The sequence below is a fragment of the Peromyscus leucopus genome, chromosome 23 (genome assembly GCF_004664715.2).
Source record: "Peromyscus leucopus breed LL Stock chromosome 23, UCI_PerLeu_2.1, whole genome shotgun sequence".
NCBI classification, from domain to species: domain Eukaryota; kingdom Metazoa; phylum Chordata; class Mammalia; order Rodentia; family Cricetidae; genus Peromyscus; species Peromyscus leucopus.
In genome coordinates this window covers 13302388-13322047 of record NC_051082.1, presented here as the reverse complement: position 1 = coordinate 13322047, position 19660 = coordinate 13302388, and positions in this window count along the sequence as shown.

The window sequence follows — 19660 nt, the reverse complement described above, 5'->3', positions numbered from 1 at the left end:
TGTGTTTACTTGGTTGGGTCTGAGCGGCTGTGGGACTGGCAGGTGACAAGGATTTGTCCTGACTGTGGGCAAGGCAGGAAAACTCTAGCTACATTTTACATTTCTTTTTTTTTTTTTTAGATTTATTTATTATGTATGCAGTGTTCTGCCTGCATGTACGCCTGCTGGCCAGATCTCATTACAGATGGCTGTGAGCCACCATGTGGTTGCTGGGAATTGAACTCAGGACCTCTGAAAAAGCAGCCAGTGCCCTTAACCATTGAGCCGTCTCTCCAACCTGTTTTCAATTTTTAAAAAAGATTATTTATGTGCTTTATGTATGTGGGTGTTTTGTCTGTATATACATTTGCACACCAGAAGAGGGAATCAGACTACAGTTATAGACGGTTGTGAGCCACCATGTGGGTGCTGGGAATTGAACTCAGGTTCTCTGGAAGAGAAGTCAGTCATTCCTCTCACCCCCTTGTTAATTTTTTTTTTTGGAGATAATAATCTCCCTGTGTTGCCCAGGCTGGCCTTGAACTCACAGCCCTTCTGCCTCAGCCCCCTCGAATGTTGGACTCACACATCCTTGGTACTGAGTCTCTTGTTCTCAGAGTGGCCCCTTGGAGTCTGTGGGGCTAGCCTGGGGGGCGATTTTAATTTTCTTCTTTCTACTTAACTTTTTTTCCACACTGGGCACCCATAGCTTTTGTTGTTGTTGTTTTGTTTGTTTGTTTGCTTGTTTTTCGAGACAGGGTTTCTCTGTGTAGTCTTGGCGCCTTTCCTGGATCTCACTCTGTAGCCCAGGCTGGCCTCGAACTCACAGAGATCCGTCTGCCTCTGCCTCCCGGGTGCTGGGATTAAAGGTGTGCACCACCACCATCACCATCACCACCACCACCACCACCACCTGTCCATAGCTTTCTGTATTAATCTTTTTCAAAGAGATAATATGAGCTTGTTATAAACACCCAGCACACATGGATCAATTAAAAATTGTATTTCAAAAAACAAACGAGGAGACGTAGGTGAAGTAAACAACAAGAGCCCTGCTCACCAGAGTTGCCCTGTGCTGACAGTTTAGGATGGCCCGTCCCAGTCCAGCCCAGCGCCGGCCACGATTGCCATGTGAGAGGCTCCCAGATGTCCCTCAGTCAAGGGGAAGACTGTCAGAACCCTGAGGACATAATCCTGCTGTGGTAGCACACTGTAACCCCAGCTCTCAGGAGGCTGAGGCAGGAGGATGGTCTTGAGTCAGAGAGTTAGTTTGGGCTATAGAGCCAGAACAGTTAAGGTCACGGTCGGCAGACCACGAAGGGGTCATTTAAAAGGTGTTTTCGTGTGTGACAATAGATCTTCCAGATTGTTCTCTCTGGGGCCACTAGGGCAGCCCTTCTCCTGGTCTCCAGTATGTAGATGCCGTGTGAGTGACCGATTCGATCCCCTGCGGCTGCACAGGGGATCATCCAGCTCGTATAAACAAAGATGTTTGGAATATCCCCAGGCCGTAGCCGGGGTCTGCAAGAGTAGGAAGGCTTCCACAGGCCTGCTTACCATTCCCTGTGAGTACAGTGGGAACAGGAAGGAGGGACGAAGGGAAGAAACTAAGAGGAGCCATGTGGGAGAGACGACAGACAGAATTCAGACACGGCTGGGCTTGAGCCCTCCATGGGGCTGGTGATGCAGACGGTTCTGTTCCCAGGACCCACTGCACAAAAATGAAAAAGAAGCCGGGTGGTGGTGGTGGTGGCTGCAGCGGTGGCGGCGCACGCCTTTAATCCCAGCACTCGGGAGGCGGAGCCAGGCGGATCTCTGTGAGTTCGAGGCCAGCCTGGGCTACAGAGTGAGTTCCAGGAAAGGCGCAAAGCTACACAGAGAAACCCTGTCTTGAAAAAAAAAGAAAAAAGAAAAAAATGAAAAAGATAGATTGCTGCTTGGTTTTAGCACTGCTGAGCTGACAGCATGTGCCTGGGGTGACCACAGTCCTTAAACAGACAAGAGGCGCAGCCACAGACATGAACCACATGCCTTGAATCAGGCTGGTAAGATAGTTCCTTTTTAGTGAGTTTTGAGGGTTTTTAAAACCAACTTGCACCAGGATTCTTTTTCTCTTTTTCTTTCTTTCAGGGTTTCTCCGTGTAGTTTTTGTGCCTGTCCTGAATCTCTGTAGACCAGGCTGGCTTCGAACTCACAGAGATTCGCCTGGCTCTGCCTCCTGAGTGCTGGGATTAAAGGTGTGCGCCACCACCACCCGGCTAGGATTCCTTTTCTTTTACAAGTTGGGATTCCGTGTGCTCTGCCACAAATCTTTCCCACGCTTGAGCTGTGAAGATCATTTCTTGGGTTGCTTCTGAGATGTTTTGTTGTTTCTGGTTTTGCCTTTGTCTATCATCCATTTCAAGGTAATTTTGTAGGAGGAGCCGAGTGTGAGTGAACAAATCTTATTTCCCGTGTTTACTTTTTACATAGGGCAGCCCGATGCTTTGAGCACGGTGCATTGAAGGCAACTTTTTCTCTACCAAATGGAAAACCAGTTGCCTATAGGTGAGGAGGTCCTCAGTGTCCCGGGTGCCTCTTCTCCTACCCAGGCCACACAGCTTTACAGTGAGCCTTGAATCAGGTGATAGGGGCTGGAGCGACGGCTGGGCAGTTAAAAACACTTGCAATTCCTAACCGCCACATGGAGGCTCACCACTGTCCATCACTCCAGACCCAGGGGATCGGATACCCTCTTCTGACTCGCTTTCGGTAGCAGTCACCCATGTAGACAAAACACTCATACGTAAAATGAAATTAAAAAAGAAATCAGGTAATAAAAATGATATGTCTTCTCACATGGGAATTTTAATTTATCGTCTAGAGAGGCCGAGGGAAAGGAACAATTTTGTTTTCAAGCCTAACACGTCTTCGGCCACCCCATCCTGTGTGGAGCGGCCCATGGAGCTGGACCAACACGGGGCGCCACGGGCTGCTGGTCTCGGACTGGACCAGCAGGGGGCGCTGCAGGCTGCAGGCGGCTCTCAGGACTCCCCGGCGTTGCTAGTCAGCGTTTCCCCACAAGGTGGCGGTGTCACACAGCCCGCTGCTCACCAGGAGCCATCCTGGAAGCCACGCTCTGCCCTGCTCTGTCCTCTGATCTGTCCCAGGCAACCCGAAGCCCAGGGACCAAGACATGGATGTCGCCTCTGTACGGGGACCACCGCAGGAACCTCAGGGTCGCAGGGTGAGGAAGCCCCCCGTATGGAAACAGAAGTTCTTCATGGCTGGTTTGGAAAGACCCTCCTGTCCCGCGATTTTACTGAATGCATGTCCTCGTGTTTTTTTGGTCTTTCCAGAAGTTTCTCCGGGGGTTTTAGGTAACAGAACTGGGGATACAGGGAGGGTGGCTCACCCAGGCTGGTGAGAGCTGGTTATGAAATGCCAGGGGTGGGGGTCTGCAAGCTGGCTGCTAAGGAAGCGTCTTAGTTAATTGTTCTGTTGCGGTGAACAGACACCGATGGCCAAGGCAAAATGAATGAGTATTTAGTGGAGGGCTCCCTTGCGGTTTCAGAGGGTGAACCCATGGCGGGGGTGGGGTGGGGGTGGGGGGGGGGCATGGTGGTCGGCAGGCAGGCACAGAACTAGAGCTGTAGCTGAGAGCTCATATCAGATCTGCAAGTTACAGGTGGGGAGAGAGAGAGACAGACAGACAGACAGACTGGGCCTGGTAGTTTCTTAAGTCCACCCTACCTGACATTTTTCTATCTAGATTCCGAGTCAAGTGCTGGGTCCAAGGGAGGCCCCCTGAAGGGTGGGAGAGAGGCTTTCGTGGATTTTTTTTTTTTAAAGACAGTTTTTCTACGCAGCCCAGGATAGCCAGGAAACTCACTATGTAACCTCGGTTGGCCTGGAACTCACGGCGGCCCTCCTGCCTCAACCTCCCGAGTGCCGTGAGTACAGGTGTTGCACTACCCCCCACCCCCGATTTAGGAAAGGGGTTATGATGAACATGAACACTTAGAAAAACAACCCAGAGTCCCAGCCCACAGGGCCAGGTGTCCTGGCCCCAAGCTCCGGCCACCATCACCGGAATGGGAGTTGCCTGGCACTGGCATGGTGGTGGAGAGGTGGCCAGGTGCCAGCGCTGGGTTCTGCTCCTGAGAACATATGACTCCATATGCCCACGGGCTGGGCTGGCTCCGGGCCACCCTCCCCAGATGGCCGTGTATAAATTCTCGCGTCTGTGTCTGCTTAGCTGCTCAGCCTTCAGCTCGCAGACTGACAGACAGTTCAGGCCTCCGAGCTCACGGTGCCTGGGAGGCCAAGGAGGACCCTGGAGGACCAGGGACCCCGGTGTAGGAGTCCAGGCCAAAGCAGCTCCTCAGGGAGCTTCAGGAAGGTCTGTGTTTGGGTCTACACGCTAAGCTTTTGCTGGGCATCTGGGTACCCTGATCGGCCTTGTGGCTGAGCCCACAGGTCAATGTCATTGACACCAGGAGCCGCCATCCTCAGGGACTCTGCTGGACTCCTGCGGTGGGCTGAAGGAGGGGAGAGTTGGAGCCAGAAAATGGCTTAGCCGGCTAAGTGTTTGCCATAGAGGCACGGACACCCGAGTCCATCTGCAACACTTATTAAAAGATGGGCATGGCCTGGAGAGAAGCCTCAGTGGTGAAGGGGGGACCTGAGTTCGAGTCCCAGCAACACACACACACTCGGGTCCTTCTCTCCCGTGTGCACCCGTACACACATAGAAAGAGGTGAGATTTTTCATCCCGCCCTTTTGGAGTTTTCTACAGCCCCTGTGTTCTAGGTGAGGAATGAATGTCATGGGCACAGCTGGGTTGCTGCATCTGTTCCCAGGCTGGGGGTCTGTGTGTTGACAGTATAGTGTGGTGTGAGATCTGGTGGCCCAGGAGAAAGGTAGTCTCAAGCGTCAGTGACTTGGCAACCCCAGGAACCAGGCCAACCTTAGCAACTTAGCTCCTGTCTCAAGCAAAAAGTGACCAAAGGATTGAGGATGGAGGTCAGGGGGAGCACTTGCCCACTGTGGAGGAGCTGAGGATGGAGGTCAGGGGGAGCACTTGCCCACTGTGGAGGAGCTGAGGATGGAGGTCAGGGGGAGCACTTGCCCACTGTGAGGATCTGAGGATGGAGGTCAGGGGGAGCACTTGCCCACTGTGAGGATCTGAGGATGGAGGGCAGGGGGAGCACTTACCCACTGTGCAGGAGCTGAGGATGGAGCTCAGGGGGAGCACTTACCACTGTGAGGATCTGAGGATGAGGCTCAGGGGGAGCACTTGCCCACTGTGTGGGAGCTGAGGGTGGAGCTCAGGGGGAGCACTTGCCCACTGTGAGGATCTGAGGATGAGGCTCAGGGGGAGCACTTGCCCACTGTGCAGGAGCCGAGGATGGAGCTCAGGGGGAGCACTTGCCCACTGTGGAGGGGCTGAGGATGGAGCTCAGGGGGAGCACTTGCCCACTGTGGAGGAGCTGAGGATGGAGCTCAGGGGGAGCACTTGCACACTGTGAGGAGCTGAGGATGGAGGTCAGGGGGAGCACTTGCCCACTGTGCGGGAGCTGAGGATGGAGCTCAGGGGGAGCACTTGCCCACTGTGCAGGAGCGCCTGGAGTTCCAGTCTCAGTAAAGTGAACAGAAAGTCATCAGGCGCTGGAGAGATGGCTGAGCAGTAACACTCATTGCTCTTCCAGAGGACCTGACTTTGGTTCTTAGCACCCACCTGGCAGCTCACCATCCTCTGCAACTCCAGTTCCAGGGGATCTGATGCCCTCTTCTGGCCAGTGAGGGCCCTGCACGCACACGGTGCATATACATACATGTAGGCAAACACTCACACACATTTTAAAAAATCATTAAAAAGTAAGGCCCCGGAGTAAACAATTATAACAAACAAGGGCACTGCCGGGCTGTGTCTGAGGCTCTCTCCGTCATCCTCGATTTCCTGTCCTTTGCTGTCATGGCTTAGAATCATGCTTTGGACTGGGACCCTTTCCTGCCATCTCCGGCACGCTCATGAATTTATAGCCGTCGGGGCTGGGCCCTGTTCAGCTCTATAGGAATCCTGTTACCTGGGCCCAGGGCCATACCAAGTGGCTACTGTTACGATATTGCACGTTGGGGGACCCCCCCCCCAGCTCGCCAGATGCTGGGCAGATGAAGTGGCGGGTGGTGGCAACACATCTTTCAAAGCCCAGGCGCTGCATCCAGGCAGAAATGAGTTTATTATAATAGATGAAGAGAAAAATAGGGGAAGAGGAAGACAGAAGGGAGGGGGGTGGGGGCGGCGGCGGTTGTCCAGGGTGCACACCTCATGGGAATGGAGGGGGGAGGGGTCGAGGGTGCACACCTCATGGGAGTGGAGAGAGCGGGGAGGGTCAGAAAGACTAACAGCTACTATTAATTTTTTTTAAACTCCCCCGTACTTTGAGCAGGTGACGGGAGCCTGGGAACAAATGCTGTGGACTTTTTTTAGAAGAAGAATGAACACGAAGCCTTAGATCAGCAGTTCTCAACCTGTGGGTCCCGGCCCCCTGGGGGGGGACTGAACGGCCCTTTCGCAGGGGTCACCTAAGACCATCAGAAGACAGATATTTGTGTCACGATTCATAGCAGAAGCAAAACTGCAGTTACAGAGTAACAAGGGAAACAGTTTCATGCCTGGGGGTCACCACAGCGTGAGGAACCGTATGAAAGGGTCCCAGCGTTAGGAAGCTTGAACTCACTGCCTTGGTTGAAGAGGCCCAGCTTCTACCGGAGGATGGCCGGATCAGCTGACACAACCTGGATGATCAGGCAGGAGCTGGTGGGGCGACCGAACAGCTAACATCCCAGAGAAACTTCTTTGTGTTTCCGAAGGGTCTCCCCAGAGCTCAGGCTGGCCTCCAATGTGCTACCTGGTCAAGGGTGGCCTGGAACTTCTGATCCTCCTGCCTCTACCTCCTGAGCGCTGGGATTCGGGTGTGCCCCGCCGGGTCTAGTTTATGTGCTGCTGGGAATGGAACCCAGGAGTGTGTACATGCCCGATGGAGACAGCAAGCAGACACCGGACCTTCCCACATATTAGGCAGTGACTGTGATAGACTCTCCCCCTGACTCTGACATTCTAGATAATAGTTCTATCCTTGCCCAGCCCAAACCTCCTGCCTCCATCTCAGGCTGAACAAACAACACGTGGTCTTATTTAAGGACGGTGGGGGTCTCTGTTGCTTTCCCTTCCTGGGTGGGCCACGCGCGTCAAGCATCCAGATGACCGTGGTGGCTGTGGCGGCCTCTGAGCCCCGGCCCTCCCCACCCCTCCAGCCCCAGAGGCACCCACTGGGGGCACAAAAGAAAGGATGTAATCAGATGCGGCAGCCGAGGTGGCTGCGCCGAGCCTCAGTCATGTGGAACCCGCCAAATTGAAAAGATCTTGGGTTAATCAAATCTCTTTCTCCTCCGCTTTTATCAAACTCAAGAGGGGCCGACCTACTAATTAGAAACGCTTTTTCATGTAAAACACAGGCACTTCAGAGATGAGGAGGGAAGACTTGGACTCTGAAGTCTCGGGGATGGTACGGGAGAGCGAGGACCAGGAATACTCCCTCTGCTCCGAGGAGATTTTCCCGGCTGCTAGGCAAGGATCAGAAGGCATCTCTTACAGGAGTCCAGAGGATTGTCTGCATGGTGCCGATGATCACAGAGCACACTTTCATCCTGGAACGTCCAACACAGTCACTGTGACTGGTTTCTATTATTGTCAAGTTTCCATTTTGTGTTTTCACATGTGTATGGGTGTTTTGCCCCGATTGTATGTCTGTGCACGGTATGTGTGTAGTACCCGAGGGGGCCAGAAGAGGGCGGCAGATCCTCTGGAACTGGAGTTGCAGCCGGTCGTGAGCCACCCTGTGGGTGCTGGGAATCAAACCTAGATATTCCAGAAGAGCAACAAGCGCTCTTGACCACTGAGCCAGCTCTCCAGCCCCTACTTTATATATTTACTGTATATGTGTGTGTGTCTTTAGTCAGGGTTACTATTGCTATGATGAAACATCATGACCCTAGGGCAAGTTGGACAAGAAAGGTTTATTCGGCTTACACTTCCACATTGTAGTCCATCACCGAAGAAGCCAAAGCAGGAATTCAAACAGGACAGGAACCTGGAGGCAGGAGCTGATGCAGAGGGGTGCTGCTCACTGGCTTGCTTCCCATGGCTTGATCAGCCTGCTTTCTTATAGAATCCAGGACCACCAGCCCAGGGGTGGCACTACCCACCATGGGCTGGGCCCTTCCCCGTAAATCACTAATTAAGAAAATGCCTTCCAGCCTGATCTTACAGAGACATTTTCTCAACTGAGGCTCCCTCCTCTCAGATAACTCTAGCTTGTGTCAGGTTGACATAAAACCAGCCGGGACAGTGTGTGTGCCCCAATGGCGGCCAGAGGAGGCAGGTGCTCCACTCTGTCGTTCTCTGCTTTATCCCCCCCCCCCCCGAGACAGGGTCTCTCCTTGAACCAAGGGCCAGCCTGGTAGCTAGCCAGTCATCCTTACGCCTGTGTCTCCCACAGCACAGGGGTGACAGGTGCCTTGGCTCGTCACTTGGCATTTGAACTCAGGTCTTCATACAGGCCAAGTAAGTGCTCCTGTCCGCTAAGACATCTGTCCTGCCCCCACTGTGGCCATTTCAATGTAAATGAATGAAATGAAAATACATTGTCTTTTGTGTATCATTAGCCACATTTTTGTTTTGTTTTGTTTTTCGAGACAGGGTTTCTCTGTGTAGTTTTGGCACCTGTCCTGGAACTCACTCTGTAGACCAAGCTGGCCTTGAACTCACAGAGATCTGCCTGGCTCTGCCTCCCGAGCGGGGAGTGGAATTAAAGGCGTGCGTCGTCGTTGTCGTCGTCGTCGTCGTCGTCGTTGCCGCCGCCACCACCACCCAGCTCTTTCTTTTTTTAAAGATTTATTTATTATGTGTACAGTGTTCTGTGTGCATGTATCCCCACCCACCAGTAGGGGGCACCAGATCTCACTACAGATGGTTGTGAGCCACCATATGGTTGCTGGGAATTGAGCTCAAGACCTCTGGAAGATCAGTCAGTGCTCTTAACCTCTGAGCCATCTCTCCAGCCCTATTTATTTATTTATTTATTTATTTATTCATTTATTTTTTATTTTTATTTATTTATTTATTTATTTTGAGACAGGGTTCATCTGTGCAACAGCTCTGGTTGTCCTGGAACTTGCTCTGTAGACCAGAATGGCCTCGAACTCACAGAGATCCGTCTGCCTCTGCCTCCTGAATGCTGGGATTAAAAGTGTCACAGGCCCAAGAACAGATTGGAACAGCTCATGTGACCCATTACCTTCTACTGAAGAAAAGAAAGAAAACACTGTCTATCAAAGTTGGACATTCCTTTCCCCAAATCCAAGCCCTAAATACCTTGATTATGGATCATAGGGCCCCAGGCCTTTATCCCCAGCTCTGGAACTTCTAGATTCCAGAGTCTGACTGTTCAGACATGTATAACATTACTGGAAAGATTATACAAAGTTTATATTTCCTGGATTAAGCCTCTCTGGTGGTTTCAGGTAAGGAATTCCTGCCCTGTGGATTTTCCTAGCAACACCTGGCATGTCAACCTGCCATCCACAGATCTCTCTGGAACTTTCTGGGAGTGATCCCTCTCCTGTCCTCTGGCCCGTGGCAAAGTCCCTTGCTTGGAGATGGACCCAGACATTGGCCTCATGGACATGAACCCTGGGGTGCTTACTATGAAGTTGAGGGGCCCAAGCTGTCACCTGGAGAGGTGCCTGTGATGACACCATGAGGGGATGAAAGGGACCAAGGGACTCTGGAGAATTTCTGGATGCTGATCTTCATAGACAGCCCCCCTAGCCAGGCCAGTTTGGGTTCTGTGTCTCGTCCTTCAGGACAAGGGCAGTTTTACCTGGGTTTCCACCACTACAACCACCACTCCTGAATGTGAGACCCAAGATCCACTGCCATCATGGAGAATGGTGGCCTTGGTGCCAGGAGTATTTACCATAAACGCTCTGCTGCCTTTGGGGAGTGGCATGCTTTCTCAGACACCTCATGCCCACTTTGAATTTCACAGTGCATCTGTTGACCGTGTCTGAGCTAACTGTCCACTGATACTGGGCATGCCAACCTGCCCCTCGTGGGGGTACCAACCCCACTAGGGGGTAGACATGATAGCCTCGGCCTCACTACTCACCAGGTGCTGGGCTGCAGCAGACACAGTGAGGAACATCCCTGTTCTGGAGAGAGCCGCATGGTCCTCACTGCCGGGAGGGCATGACTTAGAAACCACTGGCCTCGACCTGAGTGGAGGGCAGTCCCCAGGGAAGTCCCTAACTCTAAAACTTAAATATATAGGGAATTAGCTAGGGATGGTTCCAGGATCCAGGCGGGGTAAATATACCTTCGACTCCGTGCAGAGGAGACCACCAGGGATCTGATGTGCCATGCCCAAGTACCACCCTCAACAAGACTTTTGGGGAGGAGTTTAAGGCACACTGAGCCTTTTCTTCATGTTCAAGGGGTTGTGTGGGGAAAATGGTCATTTCGAGTGTTGGAGATACGTGTTTGCCCGTGAACTGAACCGGCTCTCAGCAGCGGGAAGAGTACTTCCAGGCGGCTGGAACAGCAAGCCCGAAGGCTCAGAGAAGAAGTAGGCCTGGCTTCCCCTAGGAATTCCAGTCCTTGCGTGGGGCGGAGGGTCACGAGGCAGAGGGCTGGCCATGGCAGCCTCCTGGGCTCTGGGAGTCCTCCGAAGAGTTTCAACGGGACCTCGAGGGCAAGAGGAAGTCACAGAAAGAAACGGTCCGTATGAACGTGACAGTGATTTTGTTAAGTGCTCTTTTCTGGTTAGCAAAATGAGATATTATTAGTCCCAGCAATGAGGGGGGAAAAAAAAAGAAAGAAAACAAGAAAAAAACCCAAACAAACAAACCCTGGAGGCACAATCTTTCCCTTGCCAGTGTTCCCAGACACTGGAGCGGGCTTGTGTTTTAATTCGTCGCGCTGACACTATTAGAGCCTGTGTGGGGAGCTCAGCTGTGTTGTAGCTGCAGACTCCGTGTGTTTACTCCACACAGCACCCAATTCCCCCAATCTCTGCAAATTTGCCCTTAACAGGAAAATGCTGGGTTCACAGCGTCTCTCTCCCCCTCACCCGCATTACGCCCCTGGGTGAAACGCGGGCCCACGGTCCACTTCTGGCTCTCCCCATCCCAGGCCAGACGCCCATTCCTTGTGCACAGGGTCCAGCCGGGACCCCCACCCCCTCTTCACGGGTCTCCAGACTCCAATGTCTGTGACAGGAACTCAGTCCATAGAACATTCTAGAATGTGAACTCCATGGGCCAACACGACCCCAGGTGCTTCCAGGAACGGCAAATCCGAATCTCCTCTAGGCTTTTAGAGCTTCGCGAGAACCGAAGAATCACAAAGGATACTTCTCAGGGCAGATTTACGCCCCATGCACCCCGCACCCCAGCTCCCACCCACACAAAAGCCATATTTTACCAAAATATATCTCCCACCAGCAGTCCTGAAACTCCTCACTCACCGACGATATTTATTAGGACGTGAGTCCCATTAATTCCGGGCATCATCTTCACACTGTATTTATGACGGCCCTCGGCCCTCCTCCAGCCCGGGCCTGTCTGTGGTTGCGGTTGATGCTCACGGCCGGGCGGGCTGTGACATGTCGTCAATCCAGGTCGCAGAGGACAGGCCCTGCTCGGCCTCGGTTTGGTTTCCGTGGATTTTCTTACTCCAGTGTGGTGCCCTCACCCAGCTGCAGGTGAGCTGAGCCTGAGCCGCGGACTCTGCCCTGAGGGTGCCTGTCCTGGTGGGGAGGGGAGGTGTGGCCCTGCCCCAGGGCGGCCTGCGGGGACCAGAGCACACACACCACCACACACACTACACACACGCCACACACAACACACATACCACATACCATACACAACACACACTATGAGATGCCCACTAAAAGCCACAATACAGCCAGGTGGTGGTGGCACACGCCTTAATCCCAGCACTCGGGAGGCAGAGCCAGGCGGATCTCTGTGAGTTCAAGGCCAGCCTGGGCTACAGAGTGAGATCCAGGACAGGCTCCAAAGCTACACAGGGAAACCCTGTCTTTTTTTTTTTTTTTTGGTTTTTCGAGACAGGGTTTCTGTATGTAGCTTTGCGCCTTTCCTGGAACTCACTTGGTAGCCCAGGCTGGCCTCGAACTCACAGAGATCCGCCTGGCTCTGCCTCCCGAGTGCTGGGATTAAAGGCGTGCGCCACCACCGCCCGGCCCGAAACCCTGTCTTGAAAAAAAAAAACAAATAAACAAAAAGATAGTCATCACTTAACAATGGGCTGACCCACGAGTTGCACGTTCCATGGTCAAAGTCTACTCCCAACAGCCTGAGGATCTGAGGACTGCTTCCATTTCACAGATAGGAAAACGGAGGCACAGGAGGTCACCCAGGCAGGACAGGGCCAGAATCCTTGTTCCTAAGACTCAGACCTCCAGCGTTTATTGGGTACCTACTGTGGACCAGGTTGTGTAGGGATACAAACAGCATCCCTGGTCTGTGACACAGCCCGTGTTGGGTTGCCACGGTGACCTGCCTCTGGCTGGGTGGGGAGGAGTAGAAATGTATTTTCTTCCAAGGCTGCTCGCTTCAAGTTCAAGGTCAAGGCGGTGCGTGATGTGTGGTGACCCGACCTCCTCGCGTAAGGGCATGGCCTCTGTGTACCTGTCCAGGAAGGGGAGGGCTCCCGACTCTTCTGACGCCCCTACTTTGGCTGGATCAGGCCTGTTGGTGACTTTGGTGTAACCTTAATCCCATCCTCAGGGGACAGATACACAGTCCCGTGGGATGCTGTGTGGCACTTGGGGGGTGTGACTCGGGGTGCCAGCTCCAGGCCTTTAGGAATGGGGCTTGGAGAGAGCGGTTGGACCCGCTGTCGGGGAGCCAGGGGCTGACCCAATAGTTGCCCTGCGCCTGGGACTCTTGCAGAGAGACTCCTCTGTAGGGAGCCGGACTGGCCCAGCGCAGACCTTCACAAATGTCAGGGGTATTTTTAGCCCGCAGAGCCGATGGATGCCTCCGGTGGCGGCGGATGGCAGAAGTGAGAGCGTCTTGAGCAGCGAAATGCAGGGCCACTGGAATCTCTATTTCAGGCTGTGGGCCCGGCTCTGCCCGGGAGAGCAGGCAGGCTGCCCGGCAGCTGGAACCAGAACCCGGGCCACACTTGAGATAGCCTAGGCCTAGAACCTTCTCTGGTCCACTCCGGGGGAGGGTAAGAGGGCCCTGCAGGAAGTGCGATCTGAGCGGGTGTCCTGGGGTGGGGTGGCCAGGCAAGGTCACCGCTCTTGAGCAAGTATCCACAGGGCTCCAGAGCCATCGTTAGCCTAATGGACTGTGGTTACAGGAGAGGACCTCTGAGTCAGGGAAGGATCCCCAGGAGGGGGTGACCCTTGAATTAGGGGATTGAATGATACTCCATAGCAAGCCAGGTCATGAAGTCTGGCCTGGCCTGGAGTGCAAAAACCTGGGTGTGTGTAGAGAAGGGAGTTCAGATAGATAGATAGATAGATAGATAGATAGATAGATAGATAGATACATAGATAGATACATAGATAGATACATAGATAGATACATAGATAGATACATAGATAGATACATAGATAGATAGATACATAGATACATAGATAGATACATAGATAGATACATAGATAGATACATAGATAGATAGATAGATAGATACATAGATAGATACATAGATAGATACATAGATAGATACATAGATAGATACATAGATAGATACATAGATACATAGACAGACGGACGGATGGACAGACAGACAGACAGACAGATAGATAGATAGATAGATAGATAGATAGATAGATACATACATACATACATACATACATACATAGATACATAGACAGACAGACAGACAGACAGACAGATAGATAGATAGATACAGTGTGTCCTTTCTCTGCAGGACGCGCTCTCCAGGATCCCCTAGTGGACATCCAAAATGGCCTACGGTGGCAACCTTAGGCCCACGTTCCTGACAGTGTGTTCATAAATCAACTATGGAAGGAGCTGATGGGTGACAGTATCCCTCCTCAGCGAGGATGATCACCTCGTCACCTACAATTCAGCCGCCAAGTGGTCCACTCTTGCGATCCTGGTACTTGGGAGGCTGTGAGGCCCAGAGAACCCTTGATCCCGGGAGTTCCAGGCTAGCCTGGGCAACAGAGTGGGAGCTTGTCTCAAAGAGGTATAAATAAAAAGGTGAGAGAAAGGACCATTTGCAAAGATGGAGGGAAGGACCAAAGGAGGAGGGGAGGGAGGGAGGGAGGGGGAGGGAAAGGGAGGAAGGGAAGGAAAAAGGAGCTTCACTATGGCACATGGCTGACCTACATCTACTCTTACTTCAGTCTCACTGAAGACAGGAGTAGAAGATAAACTTTTGGTCCCACTTTACGGCTGAGGGAGGCCAGGCTCAGAGAGCTCAGCTGGCTGGCCCGAGGCCACACAGAGGCCGCAGCGGCAGCGGCAGCAGCAGCCCTTTATTCTAGCTTCAGGCATTTTGTTACAGTACCGGCTGTACAGTACAGACTCTCCATGCCGACCCTGCAGAAGACGCCCTAAGGCCCCGGAGAGCCCAGGCTCGCCCCTTCCTAGCCACAGCTCAGCTCTGTGCTCGGTGGGACCACATCTCACTCCATCTTATGTCCCCAAGACAAGCCCAGGGTGCTGGTCTTCCTAGCACACGGCCATGTGTTCAAGCCATCCGCACAATTATCACTCATTTTGTACTGTGCTTTAAATGGACTCATGTTTTTTTTAACTGTAAATAGACGTATAGGACAAGGCAGCTTTACAGTACTATAAACGAAACGCCAGTTTTTCTCTGCAGAAATAGAACACAACCTAAAAATAAATATATAAATATTAAAGGTTTTTTTTTTTTGATTCCATGTTCATCTCTGTACAGTCCCGTGTGTTGCATGCCCCCCCCCCCGTCCTGTCCCCTCCCTCCCCCCCCACCCCCCCCCCGGTTCCATATTCCTTCCAAAGGCAGAATAACAGTGGGGATTTCAAACACACATTATCAAAGAAGGCGGGGGGGGGGGGGGGAGCGGCGGGCGGCAGCAGGGTGTGTGTGTGTGTGTGTGAGAATATGAATGCCAGAAATGGGACAAAGCAACACCAGGAATCTGTGGCCTGGATGGACCCGGAAGGACCCCTGGTGCTACCCACTCCACTGGGCACCTAATCAAAGCTTGTCCTGAGGACCACGAAGCAGACACAAAGTAGGGGTCCCCTCCGAAGTGGGTGCTCAAAAAAAAATACCTCCATAGGGTGGGGGGCGATGGCTCTGTGGCCATGGTGTTTGATGTACAAGGACCCAAGCTAGATTCTCATCCGGGGGTAAAAAGCCAACTGTGGAGAGGGGGGCGGTCACCCCCTCAACTTCCTTTCCCGGCCCTTGAGGACGCTCTACCTGCTCATCTCCCCTGGAAGAGTCTAGGTTCCTGTTAGCATTGAAGGCTCCGAGGAGCCCCGCAGCCATCCGGTTGTGTTGAAGGTGGGCATTGTTGGGTGGCTTGTGCTGGGTGGAGGGTGGGGGGCGTCTCTCTGTCAGCCCCGAGGTTGAGCTGAAAGCCTTGATGCCGTTGAACACAGTTCACGGGATCAAAAAAATCAGAGAGGCCAACCGTTTCTCTCATGGTTCCAAGACTGGAGGCGACAGAGCAAGAATTCAAGCATCCTGCCTTAAATATTGAGCCGGGCTTGTGCCCCAATCTGCTAAGCCATTGCTGGGAACAGGGTGGTGGCTCAGGGCAGGGGCATAAATTCCAACCCAAACCTGAGTGCCAATCCCGGCTCTGCCGCCCGATGGCTGTGTGGCCTGGGGCATGCACAGAGCCTTTATCGTCCTGTCTGCCAGGGTGTCACAGAAAGAGGCAAAGAGAAGGTAAGCAGCTAGGTCAGGGTCACGTGGGAAGTGTCCGGTTTGGGGATTTGAACCTCCAAGCTGCCCGAACCACAGAGCCCCAGCTGTGACCCTGTGTCCCTGCTCATCCTGAACTTCTGGTTCCAATCCCCGGGTGTTCCCCATCCCAGGCCCCCCTGCCAGCAAGGGAACTCGGCTGCCACTGGTGCCAGCCCCTCATGTGGATTTCCAGAATGTTCTCTGGGCTCACCACCTGCCTTCCTTCAGATAGACCATGCCACTCCCTAGCGTTGTGTGAGATCCCTGCTCAACCAAGGAGAACAGAGCCCGGCAACATTGGTGATGGTGACAGGGTTGGAATTTATTCTGCCCTGACCGCTTCTCTACACAGTCGGACACGTCTGGCTAAAACAGCCTGTGTGTAGGACCCGGGTTTCCATCCCAGCCGATGTAAATTACCTCTGACCCATATATTTTCCTGGAAATCAATGCATTTTAACACGAGATAATATTTATGAAATTGAATTTTTTATTGAAGCTAATGCAATTCTATTCTATCTTATGCATTTTTATTAAACTAATGCATTTTAAATTAATCCATTGTATATTAACTACAACAGACACGGGTACTTACAGGCAAATGATATACGCCCGCCAAGATCAATACGGCGGCCAGAAGTTTCCACATGAGTGAGAGATGCTGAGAACTCAGGCCGTGAGGCCATGCAAGATGGGGGACTTTCTCCAAATCATTATCGCGCACAAACCTGAAGATTTTGAATTAATTCCCTGGCTCAGAATGGGAGGTGAACCACTTTTGACCAAGTAGACAACTGATTTTTTTCATAGTTTATTTTAATTTAATTTATTATTTCTCTCTCTCTCTCTCTCTCTCTCTCTCTCTCTCTCTCTCTCTCTCTCTCTCTGTCTCTCTCTCTCTCTCTCTCTGTGTGTGTGTGTGTGTGTGTGTGTGTGCTCATGTGCGTGCACACGTGTGCATTTGTGCCACAGTACCTGGTGTGGGTCTCTGTGTTGTTGGCCTCTGTGTACCCCAGGCTAGCTTCTTCTAGCTCCACTTTCCATCTCCTGTGGGTTACTGCGGCTTCCTGTGGGTGCTGGGGATTTGAATTCAGGTCCTCACACTTGTACAGCAAGTGTTTTACCCTCCAAGCCATCCCTCCTTTTAGTTTTTTCACTTGTAAAAAAGTTTTGAGATAACGATTTGATCACAGCGTTTCTCCCTTCATCCCTCCAAACTCTCCCAAACACTCCTACCCACAATCCTTCACACTGAAGTCTTCTTCCTTTTTTAAAAAAAAAGAATATTTTGTTTTGTTTTGTTTCTCAAGACAGGGTTTCACTGTGTAGACCTGGCTATCCTGGACCTCGCTCTGTAGACCAGGCTGGCCTTGAACTCACAGAGATTTGCCTGCTTCTGCCTCCCAAGTGCTGAGACGAAAGGCGTGTGCCCCCACCACCCAGCTCCCTAAATAAATTTTTATTCCATGCACATAGTATGTGTATCCACACACATATATTTTTAGATGCAACCTGTTTAGTCTGTGTAATAGTACCTGTGTGTATGTTTTTGGGGATGACCATTTGGCACTGGACAGCCAATTGATGTGCTCTTCCCTGGGGAAGACCATCTCTCTCAGCTTTTTCAGTCACCTGTAGTTCTTTATGTAGCCCAGTGGGATCTCCCCCTGTCCAGTTAGGCACATTCTCTGGTGTCCTCCTTGTTCAGCTCATGGTTAGGCAGTCATGTTGGTGAGACTTTCTGCAGGTAGCTTGTGACATTCCTAGGAGACACAATCTCACTTCAAACCCCCTGATCCTCTGGCTCTTACAATCTTCTTGCCTTCTCTCCCACAATGTTGCCCGAGCTGTGGTGCGGGAATGTTTTGTAGATGAATCCATTCGGACCGGGCTCTATAATGCTGCGTTTTGATTGGCTGTGGCTTTCTGTAATGGTCTCCCTCTGTTGGAGAGAGAAGTTTCCTTGATGCAGGCCGAAGCCTACACTTATCTGTGGCCACAGGACAAAGGTTTATGGAGTATTAGTTCTGGATTATGCTGGTTTAGTAAATTAGTGGCTGCAGATTCTCCTCTAATAACTGTGACGTCACTAGTACTGAGCAGTTAGCTAGGTTTCCAGTACCAGGCATGGTTTTCCTCTTGTTGACTGCGTCTGAAGTCTAATTAGAAAGCTGTTGGTTACTGCCAAGATACGCATGCCACTACTGCGTCCTTAAGGTTATCACGCCATGCTGGTCGTTGTTGTGGTTCATGGGCATCATAGCTGGGTAGGACTGATAGTTGCTTCCCTCCTTCTGGTACCAAGAAAGCTAGTCCTCGGGAAGCCGGCATTCAGGTCAGTTCGAGCTCAGAGGCCTCGGGGTCCTGTTTCAGAAGTGCATGGTGTCTTCAGAAATCGGGACTTACTTACCTTGAGCCTCTGGTGGGGTCACCCAAGGGCCATAGCAATAGGCTGTGTGTTTGGGAGTTCTTGGTCAGCCCTGACCAACAGCTCAAAGGAGAACTTCTTATGCCAGGTTTGGATTTTTTGTTAGGTGATCTTTGGTTCACGGGGGAGCACTATCAGCTTAGATTTTAAAAAGTTCATTAAAGCTATATACTTTTCCATGGAGTTACGTGCACTAGAGTGACCTTTTTTTTTTTTAATAGTTAGTAGTATGATTCCTTGTGGCTTTCTAGCCCATCCACATTGATTTTTTTTAAGAGATTTATTTATTTATTATGTATACAGCATCCTGCCTCCATGCCAGGAGACAATACCAGATCTCATTATAGATGGTTGTGAGCCATCATGTGGTTCCTGGGAATTGAACTCAGGACCTCTGGAAGAACAGCCTTAACCTCTCCAGCCCCCCACATTGATGTTTTACCCCCCCTTTCCCCTCCCTGAGGAGACCCCTCCCTTTCCCCCATCACTTTACCCTGCTACCATCCTTTACGGCCCTCCGACCTCTCCTCTATTTACCTCCCCTTCCCTAAAGAGCCCCCTCTTTCCATCTTGGTCTTTTGAACTCACTCCGGAGCTCAGGATGGACTCAGACTCAAGATCCTCCTGCCTCAGCCTCCCCAATGCTGGGATGACAGGTATGAGCCATTCCGCACAGAGATGGGACTCAAGTCACTGATTGCTCTGTATAAAACATCAAAGTTGCCAGGTGGTGGTGGTGGTGGTGTGGTGTGGTGGTGTGGTGATGTGGTGGTGTGGTGTGGTGTGGTGGTGTGGTGTGGTGTGGTGTGGTGTGGTTTATGGCACATACCTTTAATTCCAGCAGAGGCAGGTGAATCTCTGAGTTCAGGCCAGCCTGATCTACATAGTGAGTTTCAGGATAGCCAGGACTACACAGAGAAATTCTTTCTCGAAAACAACAAACAAACAAACAAACAAACAAAACGCTACCACCACCCAAGTTTTCAAATGATTTATTTTGGAAAAAAGAAAGAAAGAAAGGGATGTGTTGATTCAGCCGGGCTCTTGGCAGGAGAAAACCCAATGGGCTCCAACTGGCATTCAGAGAAGAGTCCCTTCACCAGGCAAGGCTGTGGTTCATTGGGTAGAATGCCCACTTAGCGTGTGTGAAGCCCCAGGTTCCATCCTGCACAAAGCAGCCCAGAGGGGAAGGCAGGTAGGTCAGGAGTTCAAGGTCACCCTCCAGTATATAAAGAGT